We start from the raw sequence: 19,486 nt of genomic DNA on the forward strand, positions 1-19,486 counted from the left end.
TTTGTAATTTTAAAATGATTCAGGCACAAAATATTCTTTATTTTACCTTTTTTTTCTTTCCTGCATTTGGTAAAATTTAAGCTTAGATTCCCATCAGATTTATAAAATTTACATAACTTATAACCAGTTGTCTGAATGGAGTCTAGTTAACTATTGAACTATTTGCTCATCTAAATGCCACCTCTAAAATGATACATATTTTTAAAATAGTACATGAATAGCAGTAATAACAGCCTTTCACCAATTATAATATAATATGAGAAGTTTCTAAAGGAATGCCACTGAAGGATTTTTAACACTAATTTATGCTCCAAGAGTAGTTGTGAAATTAACTCAGTAGGTCACACTGGCATTTTTTAATGAAAAGAAATAGAATAGAAGATGTCAGAGTGCATTTCCTGTAGTTAAAGTAAATATTGTTTTGTGATACTTTGGTTTCAGTTTTGTGTTGTGCGAGAGAGAAATAAGATTGTTGGGTTATCTGTAAAATATCTGTAGATTTTTTCACAAAGGATCATTGTAAAAACAAAAAAAGTTTTGAAAAATGATGTACAATGTTCTATATGTTCTCTGATACTTGATAAGATTAAAAAGAATCTGAAGTCTAAAACGTAAGAATTCACTAACTTGGGCTGTGGGTATTTGAAAGATTTTCTTTTAGTTTTTTGCCTCCTCTCAGAACAATGTGGTTAAGTGCATAAAATGCAATTAAATCAAAATCAGTTTTACTGAAATAGTTATGCAAGTATGTCATATTACTATATTCACACATCGTTATTAATACATTAAATAACTAGGTCTAACACCAAGTCTATTAACAACCATAATTTCAAAGTAGTGATGACTGTAAATGATATTTTGGGGATAACTGCAAACACTGAAATGTGATGTGAAAATATCAGTGGCTTCTATGGGTGCAAATTCTCTATATAAAGAGGTAACCAAGTAAAATTAGGTCATTAGCATGGGCTCTAACCAAATATGACTGATGTTTTCATAACAAGTAGAAATTTGGACATAGAGACGCACACATACAGGAAGGCTGTCCAGAGACACCAAGAGAAGACAGCCTTTTGCCTGGCATCCACAAGTCAAGTAATCCCAAAGATTGTCAGCAAATACCAAAATCTAGAGGAGGCCTGGGAGGATTCTCACCTATTCCATCAAAGAGAGGATAGTCCAACTGACATGTTGATTTTGGAGCTGTAGCTTCCAGAACTCTGAGACAATAAATTTCTGTTTTAAGTCTCCCAGTTTGTGCTACAATGTTACAGCAGCCTTAGGAATTAATGCAGTTATCAAATATTAAGTATGTTTGGGGCACCTGGTGGTGAAGTGTCTGACTCTTGATTTTGGCTCTGGTCATGATCTCAATAGTTGGTGAGTTTGAGCCCCGCATCAGGCTCCATGCTGACAGTGCAGAGCCTGCTTGGGATTCTATCTCCCTCTCTCTCTACCTCTGTCTCCCTCTCTCAAAATAAATAAATAAACTTAAAAAAATATTAAGTAAATTGATTGATGACTGGGAAGTCATTTGCCTGCAGTTAGAAGCAGTGTCTATGTGTGGTCATGTAGATAAGCAGAAACCTGATAATGGATAAAGACATCTCAGCAACCCACCCTTTTTTTTTTTTTTTTTAAACTATAGAGTGGATATGACAGTCTTTCCTCCATACTTTACACCAGTGGATTCTCCACTGTAGCTGTGCATTAAAATCACCTGAAGAGCTTCTAAAAGCCCTAATCCCCATCTCCTCCCAGGCCAATTACATTGGAGTCTCGGTGTAGGACTAGGCTATCAGTGTGTTTTAAGGTCCCTAGAAATTCCCACATGTATCCAAGTTTGAGGGATGCTGCTTTGCATGCACATTTCAGATAGCTGCGTTACATCAGGGTCTCTTCTTGGTGGAATAATAGAGGCATATATTAAACCCTCTACTAGGACTTAAAGTATCGTATGATTTGTGCCCAGACCTTGGATACCGCAGTGTGGTATGAAGTAGCTTCACTCTATTGATAAGGGAGAGTTTTTATGGAACCTTTTCCTGCCATCCTTGTGAGATAGAACAGCGGGTGTTTATTGATAAAATGACAGTGTCCAAAAATTCTGAGAGGCATATGATATTCTTACATGAACTGACATTTCTTCTTCAAAAATGAACCTGATGCCAGTTCTTAATGCTCCTCCTTCTTTCTATTGAATTGCAGAAGATTACTGAGAGATTTTTGAAAATTGTAAAGCTAAACTATTTGTTTTTCAAAGACTTTTTAATCTACATGATTGTAACAGAGTTGAACAACTCTTCGAGTTAACAGTTGTTGGCTCAAAGATATTCTTCACATATACCCCTCTTACTGCTACTTAAAAAAAAAAAATACTGGTAGTATGGTGAAGCTCCTGGGATTTGCACTTAGAGAGCCCTGCCTTTATGACTTATATAAATGAACTTCTCCAAGACCATTTCCTTTTTTGTGAAATTAGAATTCTAGTACCTACCTCATACACTTGTTTTAAGTATGTATAGCTCTTAGCTTTTTGTTTGAAATTATGTTGTCATTAGTAACCTCCACAGAAGTGGTTTTAATAAAGCATTAGATGTAGAAGTCAGTTAGCTGTGAATTGAAGAGTGATTAGAGGTAAAGTAGTAATTTGGACAATAGAATGGTCCTTGAAGAAGCCTGAATAAGAAAGATGTTAATGATAGTTGAGAAGAAAGGAAGATAGGTTAAGGACTTATGTTTTTTGTTTTTGAAAAATGGCAGATATTTGAGCCTGTTTATGACTAATTGGAAGGAGCCAAGAGAGAGATTGTCAGGGAACAGGATTCCTAAAGAAATAGGAAGAGATGGAAATTAGAATCTGTAAAAGAGTTTACCTTGAACAGGAAGATGGTCACAGACAGGAGTGAAGGAGATAAGAATAGCTGTGGAATACAAATGAAACTCAGTTTGCAATTAATAGGCTTCATTTTTTTCTGCAAAGTAAGGGTCACCGTGAGCTTCTAAAGTGACGGAGGACAGGAAGTTTTGGAAGGAATAACAGAGCAGCTACTGAAGAGAATGGGAAAGAGAACTGAATAAGGGCAAAAAGAACAAGACAAGCAATCCTGAAGAGTCAGCTGGGGATAGATGCTATAGATTTGTATGAGTTCTGGTTTGTACAGTTGTGTAACTTCACACATTCAGTGGTTCTTGTAAACACAAGAAGCAAAGAAGGCAAAGAATTGGAATGATTCAGGATTACAAATATGCAGGATTAACATGATGAAGAGGAGAGTGGTTGAAAGTAAACTAGCAAAAAGGTGTTGAAATGATGAATGATAGTCTGAGCTAAATAGGGCAGGAAATAAAATTAAGAGTATACCAAGAGAAAAAGGAGAAATCCAGAAACCATACATCTTGAGATCAAAAAGCAAAAGTAGTGGGAATAAGAAAATTCAGGAGCTAAAAGGATCAGAGATTGTAGTCAGAAAGTGGAACATTGCTCTTTAAGATCTCAGAGATTGCACTCATTCTCAGCATTGACAATATTTAAAAGTATTGCCTTAGTAGTAGATAGTTGAAACTGAGAAAGGTAGGGGTCACTAGATATAAAGAAGTCAAGGATTTATGAAACTAACGTACTTAAATACCCATTTGGATATTGTCTCTGAAAATATTGGCATATGTTGAGGTACTCACTGTAAGTGCCATAATGGAAAATGACCTAAAAATAAGTAGATAAAAGCTACATGTTGAAATAAACAGCTGTATGTATAGAAGGATGAACCATGCAGTGTGTGATGCACAGGAGAATGCGTGGTGTCTATGAGGAAAGTTGCACCCTTTAGGAAGATCCATATTTCTATCAAAACAAAAAGGTATAGAGAACTTTTGTGCATTGTTGATGGGGATGTAAAATGATACATCTGCTGTGGAAAACAGTTTGGCAGGTCCTCAAAAAGTTAGACATGGAATTCCTACATGATCCAGCAATTCTACACATAGGATATACCCTAAAAGAACTGAAAGCAAGGACTCAGATACACGCCACTGTTTGTACTGTATTGTTCAAATTAGTCAAAAAGTGAAAACAACTCAAGTGCCCATCTACAGATAAATGAATTAAAAAAATGTGTTGTATACGTACAATGGAATATTATTCAGCCATAAAAAAGAAATGACATTCTGATGCAAGCTGCAACATGAGTGAACCTTAAAAGCATTATGCTAAGGGGAATAAGCCAGAGAGAAAAGATAAATATGATATGATTCCACTTCTGTGAGGTATCTAGAATAGGCAAATTCATAGAGACAGAAAGTAGAATAGAGTTACCAGGGGCTGAGAGAAGGAAGGAATAGGGAGCTCCCAGGGGCTGGAAGAGGAGAGAGTGGGGAGTTATGATTTAATGGGTACAGAGTTTCTGTTTGGAATGGTGAAAAAGTTCTGGATATGGATGATGTTATCTTGCCACAGTTGTTTTTAAAATGTACGAAGAATGTTCTGTGAAGATGTACAGATATTTATTTTAAATAGTATGGGGGTAAAATCCCTGGGATATAAAACTCTGGGAGGAGAGAGGCAATTACCAAAAAGAACAAAGCTGAAATTTCCTGGAAGCTCACATTCTGATTTAATCGATTCAAACGAAAGTAAACAATATTTCTTACTGACCTGAATAGATGGTGGTTACAAATCCATACGTGAAACACAACTAATTCATAGAAATATTGGGAGTTTTTCTTCTTACTTTCCTATGTTACAGAGGACAGGAAAAAGTTCTACTTTTATGTGAAGATAACCAAGACTAATTCTGTAGTGTGTGTGTGTGTGTGTGTGTGTGTGTGTGTGTGTGTGTGAACTCATAGATAATAAATTTTGCTTAACAAAGCTTAAGAAAAAACACATTTTCAGTTATTCAAGTCAATTTTACACTTATTTATACATATATGTATATTGTCATGTCAAACAAAGTAATTTACCAGTAATTAAGAAAAAATAGGGGCGCCTGGGTGGCTCAGTTGGTTAAGCATCCGACTTCAACTCAGTCATGATCTCACAGTTCGTGGGGTCAAGTCCCATGTTAGGCTCTGTGCTGACAGCTCAGAGCCTGGAGCCTGCTTCGGATTCTGTGTCTCCCTCTCTCTGCCCCTCCCCTGCTCATGCTCTGTCTCTTTCTGTCTCTCTCTTTCTCTCTCTGAAAAATAAACATACATTAAAAAAAAATTTTAAACTTAAAAGGAAAAATAACTAAGGACAATATAGGAATAGGACAGTAAGCTGGAGTTAGGAGCAAGTCAGCGTACAGCTTGCATGTATATACCATGAAACAGGAGAAGAATAAGCCTAAAGAATAAGTCTGGCTCTCACCTTTCCAATAACCGAAGCAGGGGAGGATGTGTGATCAGTTATTAGTTTCAAGGACAGATTAAAATATGCTGATGACTTTCATTCTACCATGCCTTTAATTCTGCCAATTAGTGATACTGACCTTCTTCTTTTTAAATTATTTTCCAAAATAATTTTCTTTTTCTGGGTTATGTACACTAAGAGCTACTGTTACTATAACCTTTCCATTTCTCTGTATGGAGTAGGAAAATGAAAAAAGTATTTTTCTGAGTTTCTCTATTCTGTTTGTTTCCTTGGAGCTTCAGAAGATTTTGAGTACTAAGAAGAGAAATGTTGGCCTTTCATTTCCTTTGGCAGAGTTAGAGACAGGGGCAGTGAGGTAGATGTACCCATCCTAAACTTAACCATTATAACTGACGGCTCTTTCGCATTAAACCAGAAGGCATAACAAGAGAGGAATAGCAAGAGGAAGATTTAAAATAAATCTCAGTTATTACCAACGTGTTATTAGTAAAGTATCAGTACCTCCTCATTGCTGTGCTGAATGCTAAATTCATTTGCAAGAGCTTCATTAGTTTCAGTCTGAACAGTTTCATCAGGGAATGATCTCAAACTTGCAAGGGTTAGATTTGTATTTTTTCCTGTATTGTAAACCTGTAGTGCTGCATTCCTGAGTTCAGGAGGCATAATAATAACAAACTCTTTCTAATGGAGAGAATGCCTAAGTTTGAATGGTTGCTAATTTTATAGTGCTTCCCTATATTTCCTTTTGCTGTAAAATGTAAATTCAAGTGTGTGAACAAGAACTAGATCCTGTTGTTTGGTGCCATTAAACCAGGATTTAATATACTTACTTATAACAACAGCAGTTTATGTCTTAGGTTTTTATTATGTTTTGTGTGATTTCTGTGTGGGAAGTTATGATGCCTTACGGAACCTGGTAAATTTCACATTTTAGGCTAAAAGTACTGAATAGAATGCTTCATATTTTACGGTAGTATGTTTCCTAGGACTGTACTAGTACTTTCTTAATCATAGAAATCATTTTTATTTTTATTTTATTTTTTTAACTTTTTAAATGTTTATTTATTTTTGAGAGAGAGGGAGAGAGAGAGAGAGACAGAGAGACAGAGAGAGACAGAGAAAGACAATCCGAAGCAGGCTCCAGGCTCTGTGTTGACAGCACGAGGGGCTCGAACCCACAAACTGCGAGATCATGACCAGAGCCGAAGTCGGACGCTTAACCGCCTGAGCCACCCAGGCACTCCTAGAAATCATTTTTAATAGAATGGTTACATGTTTGACATACTGAAAACTAGACTAAACCTGAGCCCTGCTTACTGGTTCATAATATACATTTCAAAGTCGTATGAGCTATAATACAGAGCCCATATAAAATATCTTCAAAAAGAGAGTGAAATTCTTAATTTTTTCTACATCCCTTTCCTAAATTTTATTTAGTTATGAATCTTTTACTTAGCAACATTTTTTTGTCCGTGTATATGCTATCCATAACAGAGACATGACTGTCACTAGGATCTGGGTTTTTATTTTGTTTTGTCTTTTAGTGGTGGTTTTGGTTCAAAACAACGGTTTTGAACTGTTGTTCTCCCAGTTGGAACTATATGCATTGATAAGACAGTCAGCAGTGATTATGGCATGGAAGTTCTAGCCAGGAAGCAACATTGTTCTTAAAGTAAATCCCTCATCAAGAGGGGGTTGATCCTGACCTCATTTGTTCAGTGTTCTAATCAACGAACTGCCCAATGACATAAAAAATTTTGTCACATATGTATTTTCTACAAGAAGTAACTATCCGTGGAGTTGTGTTAATTGTACCATACTGCTAAAGCAGTAATAAAAAAAGAACAAAAGGAGACCTGAATTCTTCCATCTTTGCCATTAATCAGAATTTTTTTTTTTTAACATAGGCAAGCTCTAACCTTTCTAGATTTCAGTTTAACTTTGACACTAGGGGCTTTTTGTAGTTCTAACATTTTGTGAAATTTGTCACTCTTTCATGTGACGTAGATTAAATTTTATGTTTAGTGATGTTTAGAAATAGTAACTGTCTTCTTGTATCAATAAGTTGCACCTATTTTCAAGGCCTTTTTATTGCACAGCTGACTTCACCTTTACTATTCAAACCACCATTATATTTGTCGGTGGCTCTGGAATGCAAAACAAAAAAAATTAAAACAAAGTTTGAAAAACAAGAGACCTTAAGGTTTGCATTTTCTATATGTCCAATGATTTAGAATATAGTTATTAAGGATTCTTTTCTTCCTTTTCTCAACTTATAGAATGTGACATTTAATAAGTTACTTCTGAATGTCAGTTACTTCACCTGTAAACAGAGATATCTGACCTGCTTATTAGGAAAATCATGAGATAATATGTTTGGATATTTTTTGAGAAATGTAAACCACTGTGCAAGGAAATAATAGTAATATTTATAAAATTACTTGAAAAGTTTTGCTTTATTCAAATGTAACTATTAAATTAGTGAAAAGCCATTTCTACTGTAATATTTTATGTCTTCCATGACTTTGTACCCAAAAGGATATTTTTTGCATTGTCAGTTCTCACTGTTTGCTGGGCCGCCTTCTAACATCTAACAGTAAGTTAAAAAGCAAAACTAAAATTCCCTGTAATTCTACTATTCGTAGTTTTTCTATCAAATGACCCGGCCTCCTAAGAGCATTTAACAAAATATTTTGCCATTTAATCATTGTTGTTAGCAAGGCCCAGTGTTAAAATGGACTTTCCAATTCTAGGTCTTAATGTTTTCCATCTATTAACATTATTTCTATTAGCTTGAGAAAGTTTTAATTTCATGTTTTGTTAGATAAAAGAAGTAGTGTTTCCCTTGATCTTGGCACAGAATCACCATTATTATAGTTCCACAGGTGCCATTTGGCTCATGCGTAGGTAATCTTCCATTTGTCCTTTTGCACAAATTTAATCAGTAGCCAAATTTTGCTACAGTTTTCCTTGCAGTGTTTGTTACTTTTGACTTCTCATTTCCCATAGCTCCTACCTTAGATCAGACTTCTATAAATTCATGGCCAGGCTTCTCTTGCACTTCATCTTCTTGTTTCCATTCCTTACCCCTCTTAAGATTCCTGAAACATTATTTTCAACCTCTCACTCAGACATTAGCACTATTTAATAATACCACATTACCTAAACAATAAATTCCAAGCTTTTTAGTGTAACATTCATGAACCCTTGTTTGTGAGAGACAGAGCACAAGCAGGGGAGAGGCAGAAAGAAAGAGGGACACAGAATCTGAAGCAGGCTCCAGGTTCTGAGCTGTCAGCACAGAGCCTGACGCAGTTGGAACTCACTAATTGCAAGATCATGACCTGACCTGAAGTTGACTGAGCCACCAGGCACCCCGACTGCCACCGGTATTTCTGAATTAACATGTCGCCAGTCATCTTCTTGCCTGCTGATTTCATTCACATCAGTGTCACCCGTGTCAGTACACTGCCTCACACATAGTAGGAACTCGACAAATATTTGTTAATACTGAATTGACTATTATTTGCACTCCCAAAAGGAACTGCTCACAATTTCTTGGACACACCCCACAATTTCCCACTCCAGTGCTTTGATTAACTGTTCAATTAATCTTTTTCTTATCTTTCAACCAGAAATGATCTCATTCTACCTGAAGTGAACTACCATGGTTCTTCATAGTGGCTGTGTCACAATATATACCTCATGCTTACCTATGTAATAGTTGTGTGGGTATTTCTCTTAATTCTTCCACCAGGGCTTCTATTCTTTATATACACCAGGCCTTCAGTAAATATTTGCCAAACAGATGAATAAACAATGAAATTTAACACTAGATTGAAAGTTTCTTCAGATGAGACGTTTCTTCTGCAGAGTAGAACTGAGTGCAGTGCATACAGTAAGAGCTCAATGCTGAATGAAATGATTGGAAATAGTATGGATCTAGTCCAACATCTTGGTTAGTCATTTGCAGAGGTGTGGGACACAACAGGGTCTCCATATAAGAGAGTATGCCATCTTCCACCAAGTTTATTTTTTCCCAGGCAACAGTGTTCAAATTTGAAAACCGTTATTAGAAAACACTTATGTGAATATTACTTTTTTAGAAATTTAGAATTAACTCAATATTTTTACCATATATCAATGTCATATATGATGTTCATTGCAGTATTGTTTCTTATAGTGAAAAAATCAATTAGAATTTTTCCTATGGATGTTTTTTTTTAATGAGCATATTATTTAAAAATATCAATTGTCAAAATAAAAACTGGAAAATCTACCAACATGGGACCCTTAGGATTATGGCGTGGTGCGTGTATTAGGGTTCTCTAGAGCAACAGAACCAATAAACTGCATGTGTACATGGAGAGAGATTTATCTTAAAGAATTGATATGCATTTATGGGAGGGGAGGGGTGGCCAGTCTAAAATCTGCCAGGTAAGCCAGCTGGCTGGAGAACTAGGGAAGAGTTGATATTGCTGTCATGAGTCCAAAAATGCAGAATTCCTTCTTCCTTGGGGATCTCATTCTTTTTCTTAAAGCCTTCAACTGATTGGATGACCATCACCCCTCATATTATGAAGAGTAATCTGCTTTCCTCAAAGTCTATTGATCTACATAATAATCATATCTAATAAATACCTTTACAGCAACATCTAGACTGATATTTGAACAGGTATCTGGGTACCGTAGCCTAACAAGTTGACAGAATCAACAGTCACACCTGTGTGTTTTTCAACAGTCAGCTGGGGCTAAGTAGAAGCTACTTTCTCTGAAAGGAGCATGCACTCTCTGTTTCACCACATTTCCCCATCCAGCCTACTTCATGCATTTAAATCATCTGCCTCAGTCGTACAGGCATGTAAGTTTGTGTCGCAGATGTGTGTTGTGATCTTATTTATAAAAGGAGTGTGTGTACACATTACGTATGCACCGGCCCCGGGCTGCTTCTCTAACCTCATTCATTAACATGTTTCTACTCTTGCTTTACTCTAGCTACACTAGTTCCCTTATTATCACAGACCTTCTAAGAACACTGCCATCTCAGGGCCTTGACTTTTTTTTCTCCTCTGCCCTCTCACTGTGATGAGTCCCCTCCTTCACTCTGTTCACTTTTCTGTTTAAATGTACCTGACCATCTAAAATAGCTTATCCACTATCTGCACCACTGTTACCCTCCTTTACTTTTCTTCATACTAGACAACCCCACATGACACTAGCCTGTATTTGTGGACTATCTTCTGAAATTAAATTCTGCAAGGACAAGGATTTTGTTTCCATATCACTGCATCTTATACTTGAATCAGTTCTTAGCATACTTTTAATGATCAATAGAAGTTCTCTGAATGTATGAATATATGCTTAAACATTGTAATACATCAGAAACTTAGCAGGTTATCTGGGAAATGAGACTAGGTGTAACAAATTAATTACCTGGTGAGAGAAGAAGAAATTTTAAAAAAATAATGTTTGATTTATTTTTGATAGAGAGACAGAGACAGAGACAAAATGAGCGGGGGAGGGGCAGAGAGAGAGGGAGACACAGAATCCCTGAAGCAGGCTCTAGGCTCTGAGCTGTCAGCACAGAGCCCCATGGGGCTCAAACTTGTGAACCACGAGACTGTGTCCTGAGCCAAAGCTGGACGCTTACCTGCCTGAGGCACCCAGGTGCCCCAAGAGGAAATTTTAGACTGCATTTCATACCTTCATAAAGTGTTTGAGGTTTTTGTGAGTATGCATTACTTTTATATAAAAATAGATGTGTAACACCTATTTTGTGTCACACCTATTGTGTGTGACAATGAAGTTCATTTTCTGTAGTAGATGTTATTAGTGTTGTGCTTTACAAAAAGATAAGATGTAACACCTATTTTGTGTCACACCTATTGTGTGTGACAATGAAGTTCATTTTCTGTAGTAGATGTTATTAGTGTTGTGCTTTACAAAAAGATAAGATGTATGAGAGAACGAAAATTCAAAGTAGATTTGCCTTACATTATGAAATATGTTTCTGTATGAAATATGTTTCTGTAAGTGATAAGTTCACTTATATTTTAAGTTTGCCAAAAATTTTAAAGTATTTTCAAGTACTTTATGTGGCAAAAATCCAAGCACTTTTAAAAAAATAAAATATTAAAGGAAAGTACCAGCTTGAAAAGAAGTATTAACCTAAACATTCTTCTGCCACTTGGTAGCAGCAGGGGCCCATGACAGATTAGTGAGGAAAAGGGCACCTTTAAAAAAAAAAAAAATCCAATCCTATGAACATTAGCTATGGCCAGAAATGACCATGAAAAGAGAGAATCCCCTCATATTTCAAGAGACTTCACTGGGTACAATTAGGTTTAATTTAGCATATTTGAATTAAAAATATTTTTCTCTTTCTATACATGACATATGTGTTAGTAATGCATTGAAGTTTTATCAAATCTACACTAGTTTAAAATATTTGGCAAATGGAAGTAATGCCTAATAATTGAAGACCTTTCTTCAGAAACATTGTGATTCATTAACCATAAAAAAAAAAATAATGATGCTAACATATAGAACGAGGTACAACAAACTGAGGTCTTTGAGCTACTCTTGATTTCTATAAACTTTCTAATGCTCCTGCTGTCATAAAGAGCTTAGTAAATATTGACTGAGGATGATGATGATCCAGCAGTATTTTTAAGACTGTGTGGCACTGGCAGTACACTCAGATATCCGGGACTTAAGGTTGTCATTTTGCCATGAGGCCCTTCCACCTGGGCCTCTCCCAAAAGGACAAATGTTTACCTGCAGTTAGGCATTTAAATGTGTAAATATTCCAGTCTCAATTATATACGAAGTAGCTAGAGTTTTCACTCTGAATCATGAAGTAGTTGTTCCCCAAAGTTTAAATTGATGTTCTAAAAGTTTACAGAAGTCAAAATAGGGTTACTTGAATATTATTTTCCATAATTCCAAACAAACGTTTTTTTATGGACATAGGTCAATATGAAAATATTTTGTTCCTTTTACAGTTCCAAACCCAGGATATTTATGAAACATCTGCCTTTATTAGGGTTTAATTTACTATTCTGCTTAGTTGTTATGTTTTAAATATTTTGCAGTATATCTTGTTCCTTTTAACTTATAAGGGTTTTATGACTATCAGTATTCTGTTAATATATTTCCTTAATATAGTTCCAGTCATTTCCCATTTAGTTCTCATTAGATCAGAAGTAAACAATAATCAGTTACTACATGAAACCATCAAGAAATTCAAAAGCCTAGGGATTATTTTTTAGTTCAGTTTTATTAGACATTATTGATCTGAAATATTTTAATTTACTTTCATCCGTGGAAAGTTCAGTTGTGCTAGCAAGCTAGGTCAGATATTCTAAATCGTAAAAAATGAAAATTTTCTGAAACATCAGTTGTACGGAAAAATGTGAGAATTGAGGTTTTGTTCCAGACAGTTGGACACACTACAGCATCATTGGCTCATAATTGAGCTATGTAAGTTTCCTGATTTTGTTTGATTTTACTTTTTTTGAATTTGTTTGGTTTTGTTGTATATATTCAGAATTGAAATAACCATTTATCTAATTTTTCTACTCTGTTACCTGAAAACTAAAGTGAAACGAAGGAGTCAAGTGTTAGTCCTTTGTGTCCTGACATGATTCTTAATAGCTATTTCTTTTTGCTTTGTAATTAGTAATATGATGAAAAGGTGACAAACAGACTTCAATTATAATTCATATGAAGAAAACTTCATTTATTTCTAAATCTGATTTAGTTGGATCTTTATCGTTTTATTTATAAAATTTTATTTTGCATTTATTTTGTTTGGTACGACACAATGTTTTAATTCAGAGCTGACATAATAGTAAGACAAATGGTATAGATTCTGACTTCTTAGCTAAGTGACCTTTGACAGGTAATTAACCTGTCTGAGCCTCAATTTCCTGACCTGTAAAATCAGGATTGTAATATTACCTGCCTCATATTATTTTTGAGAAAAATAAAATGAAATAATGCATGCCAAATGCTTTGTACAGTTGCTGGGTATAGGCTTAGGTATTTAATAAATGTGAACAATTGTTATTATAATCTCTGTGCTGAGTTTATATTGAGTTGTCATTCACTTTTCTTTGAGATTCTCTTAATACATTTCCTTTTTTTTTTTTTTTAAAGTATTTTTGACTCAAAATACCATATTGAGACTGCAATATGGAATTGTTTGATCTTTCTTTAGGGACAAGTTTTCACTGGAATTATTTTTTTCTTGTTGTAGGATACTTTAAAAAAAAATTTAGTTACGGGGCGCCAGGTGGCTCAGTTAAACATCTGACTTTGGCTCAGGTCATGATCTCGTAGTTTGTGAGTTCGAGCCCGTGTCTAAGGCTATCAGCTTGGAACCTGCTTCAGGTTCTGTGTCTCACTCTCTCTTTGCCCTCTCCCCTGCTCGCTCTCTCTCTCTCTCAAAAATAAATAAACATTAAATATATACATATATATTTAGTCAAAAGGATGTGCTTGAACTTAGATTTGGCTCTGTTTTTATTAACAGTTTAGTTTCAGGAGTTGTTTCTTTACACAGGAACATTTTAGTGGTCAGAAAACTATTGAGAATTAAAAAATTAATACTTTCATTCTTATTATACATTATTAAAAACATATTTTTCAGACTTCACACTCAAAATATACCATTTCTCCCAATGTTTTCTAATATAAAATCTCCCCAAGAAAATAATAAGGATGTAATTTTAAAGCTATTCTTCTGTTCTTTTATCTTAGAGTTTGGTACATTCATTATCTTCCTTAATTCCTTCAACATCCTTGTGAGGTGTTATCCCTTTTTACAGATCAGGAAACTGAAACCCAGAGCTATGAACTAACTTACCCTAGGTCACATCAGGGCCAGTAACACAAGTTAAATATTACCTAACTCATCTAATACTTGGGCCTTTTACTTATCTACTAGACAGCTTCCCCCACCCTGCCTGTCTCAAAAAGACTGCTGAGGCTAAACTGGTACTTCAGCATTATTTTCCTGATTTGGATATACTTGATATGTTTGTCACATTAAACACACCTCTAAGACCACGTTAAAGACATGTTAAAACGGTGAAAGAATTTGACCTGCTTTGGAGTTTAACAGTCTTTGTCTGTGTTCAACCAAACTATACAAATTACAACCGCAGTCAATGTCTGGATTTATAAATAGACTACCTCTGAATTTTTTTGCAACCTTTAAGCTCTAGCATTATATCATATGTCAGACTACAGAAAGTAAATACTGTGCCTGAAAGTAATTTTATCCACATATTTATTTTTATTTGCATGTTGTAGTATTATATTATTTTATCACTGCTCTAGCACAATCAGTAAAATAACATTAACTGTGTTAGAAGTAATCATTAACCAAATAGCCATTTTTAATTTAATATGAATTTATTAAGAGCCTACTATATACTACGGAGTGTGCAGTCTCCTATGGAGAATAAAGTAACAGAGGATAAGATGCAGTTGATACAGTCAAAAATATTAGAATTAAGTAGAAAGAAAAGAATATACTCAAAATAAGCCTAAAAAATTACATGCTGTTAAATAAAATTAACTTGACATTGCCATAGAAAATCACAGAAGGGAAAAATTATTATAGACTGAAATAGACAAAGTTTTATGGAATGCTTGGAAATTGAAATATGAACAAATGAGATTCTGATAGAAAGAGAGGAGGAGGAAGAGGACATTGTAGTCTGGAAGAACAGTACAAGCAAAGAACAGTATAAGCAAAAGTGAAAACGTTGTAATGAGCATAGTGCGTTATGTAATGGAATTGAGAGAAGGTTGCAGGAATTTGCTCTCATGAATTTAAGATTGATTCTGTATTCTTTACAGATATAGAGCTTGGAAATTAGCATATCACCCAGCAGTTCCATTCCTGGGTATATACACAAAAGAGTTCAAAACAGGTATGCAAACAAAAACTTGCATAGTAATGTTCACAACAGAATTGCTAACAATAGCCAAAAATTGGAAACAACTAAAATGTCCACCAACTAATGAATAAACAGAAGTGGTATATCCATATAATGGAATATTATTCAGCCATAAAAAGGAATGACATACTGATACATGCTACAGCATGGATGAACATGCTAAATGAAAGAAGCCAGGGGCAAAGGTGCATTTTGCATGATTTTTTTTTTTCTGTGAAATATCCAGGATCAGCAAATACATAAATAGAAAGCAGGTTAGTGGTTTCCAGGGACTGGAGATCATGAGGAATGGGAAGTGACTGCTTAATGGATACAGGGTTTCCTTTGGGGATGATTAAAATATTTTGAAACTAAATGCTGATGACAGTTGTGTAACATTGTGTGTCACTAGTAGTATATTTTATGGTATGTTTATTCTAAAAAAAAAAGATAAAAAAAACAAACAACCAGAATGCTAGCAAACTTAACCCAGTAACATATAAAAAGAATTATTTACCATGACCAAGCAAGATTTATCCCAAGATTGCAAAGTAGGCTTAATTAACATCTGAAGATCAAGAAATAGAATACGCTTTATCAGTTTGCTAGGACTGCCACAACAAAGTGCCTTAGACCAGGTAGCTTAAACAACAGGCAATTTTTTTAAGTTTATTTATTTATTAGGAGAGACAGAAACTGCACAAGTGGGGGAAGGACAGAGAAAAGGGAGAGAGAAAGAATCCCAAGCGAGCTCCGCTCTGCCAGAACAGAGCCTGATGCAGGGCTCAGACTCCCAAAACCGTAAGATCATGACCTGAGCCAAAACCAAGAGTCGGACGCTTAACCACTTGAGCCACCTAGGCGCCCCAAATAGCAGAAATTTATTTCCTCAGTTTTGGAGACTAGAAGTTCAAGATCAAGGTGTCATCAGGTCTGGTTTCTCCTGAGGTCTCTCTCCTTGACTTGCAGATGGCCACCTTCTTTCTGTGTTCCCACACGGTCTTTCCTCTGTGCACACACATCCCTGATGTCTCTCTCCATATATCTAATCTCTTCTTATAGTCATCAGTCAGGCTGGATTAGGGCCCACCGTAATATCCTCAGTTTAAGCTAATTACTTCATTAAATGCCCTATCTCCAAAAACAGTACATTCTGAGGTACTGGGTATCAGGGCTTCAATGTGTGAATTGGGTTGAAGGGCACACAATCCAGTCCAGAACACTCCAAAATTAACGTCCTCCTCACATGCAAAATACATTCATCACAAAGCCACAAGCCCAAAAGTCTTAGCCCACTATTGCATCCACTCCCAAGTCCTAAATCTCATCTAAATCAAGTGTGGGTAAAATTTCAGGTATGATTCATTCTGAGGCAGAATTCTCCTCCAACTGTAAAACTGTGAAACCAGACAAGTTATCTGCTTCCAAAATACAAGGCTAGGACAGACATAGGATAGACATTTCCATTCCAAAAAAGAAGAAATCAGAAAGAAAAAAAGGGGTCGCAGTTCCCAGTCAAGTCCAAAACCTATCCAGGAAGAATTCATTAGATTTTAAGGCTCTAGAATAATCCTCTTTGGCTCATTGCTCTGTCCTCTGGGCCCAGTGAGATAGCAGCCTCACCTTCCAGGCCTATGAGGTTAGCAGTCACACACTGGCCGTAGGTAGCAATATTGCCCCCATATCCCTGGACAGCAGCTTTGCCCCAAGGCCAGGGGGACAGCCTGACCCCCTGAAACCAAGGAGGAGACCACCTTGCCCACTGGGTCTGTGCTGGGGTAGCCACCCTGAGGATCTCTGACCACCTTATGGGTCATTCTTCTCTTTCTTCAAGGATGACACATGTGTGCAGCAGGACAGAGATGTCTATTGCCTCATCTTCTAGATCTCAAGAAGTCCAACAGACTTCCTTCATTTTGTCCTATCTCTGTCCCCTTTAGTCCAAACTGGCAGTGTTTCTCCTGGCCCATGTCTATTCCAAGCTTCCATAAAGATGACTGATTAGATCCATGGGCCACACATAATCTCTTTTTGGAGTTGCTGTCCCATCTTATTGTTCTCTCTAGAACACACTTTCTCAGTTTTTGCAATATGGATAGTCTGAGAATTTTCCAAATCTTCAGGTTCCACTTCCTTTTTGCTTAACAATTCCTTTAATTTTATCTTTCTCTCCTCACATTTTACTGTAAGGAGCAGGGACAAACCAGGCCACACCTTCAATACTTTGTTGATTAGAAATCTCTCCCATTAAATATCCAAGTTAATCACTTACAATTTCTGCTTTCCGCCAAACACTAGAACACAGTTCATCCAAGTTGTTTAGCACTTTAAAACAAGGATACCTTTTCTCCAATTTCTAGACATGTTCCTCATTTCCATCTGCTACTCACCAGAGTTACCTTTAACATCCATATTTCTACCAGTGGTCTCTTCAAGGCAACATAGGCTTTTTCTAATATTTACCTCAGAACTCTTTCAGCCTCTACCCTTTCCCAAGTTCCACAGCCATATCCACATTTTAGGTATTTGTTACCACAGCACCCCTTTCCTGAGAGAAACAGAACCAACAGGATGGATGGATGGATGGATGGATGGATGGATGGATGGATGGAGATAGAGATATATAGACATAGACATCAATTAGATATAGATATATTTAGAGAGAGAGATTTAATAAAAGCAATCAGCTCATGTGATTATGGGGTCTGGCAAGTCCAAAATGTTCTGCATGAACCCACAGTCTGGAGACCAGGGAAGATGCTGAAGTTCAAATTTGAAGGCCTTTAGGCTAGCATGGAGACCCAGAGAAGAGCCAGTGTTGTGGTTTGGTTCCAGAGGCAGTCTGGTGCCAGAATTCTTTGTGGTTTCAAGGAAGGCAGTCTTGTTCTATTAAGGCCTTCAACTGATTGAGTGAGGCCCATCCACATTATGCAAAGCATTCTGCTTTATTCACAGTCCACCAATGTAAATGTTAATCTCATCCAAAAATCACCCTCACAGAAACAACTGGAATAATGTTTAAGCAAATATCTGAGCCCCATGGCCCTGCCAGATTAACATATAAATTAACCATTGTATACACAAACACATTAATATAAAAATAAATGTAAACAAAATAATATAAAATGAATAAAAAACAAAACCCATGATCATCTTAAAAAAGCATTTAATATCCAAAACTCTTCATTATTTAAAAAGAACAAACAAAAAAATCAATGAACTAGGAATATAGAAGGGAATATTCTCAACCTAGAAAAGAGCATCTATAAAAAACCCACAGGTAACTTCATACTTAATGATGAAAAGCTGTTTTGCCACTGAGATCTCAAACAAGACAAGGATGTTCAGTCTCACCACTTCTATTTAACATTGTACTAGAAGTTGTAGCAGAAACTAGAGTAGAAGGCTTCTAGATTGTAAAAGAAGAAGTAAAATTATCTTCACAGGTGACATGTTCATGTATGTAGCAAATCCATGTATGTAAAATTTACTAAAAAACTGTTGGAACAAATAAGTTTGGTAAAGCTACAGATTACAAAATCAATATGCAGAAATTAATTGTATATTGCAGTGAGCATTCCAAAAATGAAATGAAGTAAACAGCATTTATAATAATATCAAAAAGAGTAAAATACTTAGGAATACTTTTTTAAAATAAGTGCAAAACTTACATTTTGAAAACTATAAAACATTGTTAAAAAAATTACAGAAAATCAAAATAAATGGAAAAACATCCCATGGTCATGGATCAGAAGGTTATATTGATAAGATGGCAAGACTCCCCAGATTAATTTACAGATTCAGCATAATTCCTATCAGAATCACGGCTGTCTTGGTGGGATTGCATATGGAATTGCAAGGGACCCAGAATAGCAAAAACAGTCTTGAAAAAGAACAAAGTAGGCAGAATCACTTCCTAGTATCAAACTCACTACAAAGCTACATTAATCAAAACTGTGTGGTAGTAGCCCAAGGGTAGACATTTAGATAAATGAAATAGAATTGAGAGTCTAGAAATAAACCCATACCTGACCAAAAAAAAAAAAAAAGAAAGAAAGAAAGAAATGGAAACTTTGAACAGCCCTATATCTATCTATTAAAGAAATTGAGTTCGTAATTTAAAACATTAGTCAAAGAAACTCCAGACCCAGGTGTCTTCATGTGAATTTTATCAGCCATTTAA

The 19,486-nt window shown here is 35.7% G+C and overlaps 1 protein-coding gene across 8 annotated transcripts in view; it reads left to right on the top strand.

The window, feature by feature from the left end:
* MIPOL1 (mirror-image polydactyly 1) overlaps positions 1-19,486 on the top strand; it is a 320,926-nt gene that overhangs the window by 210,352 nt on the left and 91,088 nt on the right. The gene's annotated exons all lie outside the window — the stretch shown is intronic.

Source organism: Panthera leo, chromosome B3 (genome assembly GCF_018350215.1).
Source record: "Panthera leo isolate Ple1 chromosome B3, P.leo_Ple1_pat1.1, whole genome shotgun sequence".
NCBI lineage: Eukaryota > Metazoa > Chordata > Mammalia > Carnivora > Felidae > Panthera > Panthera leo.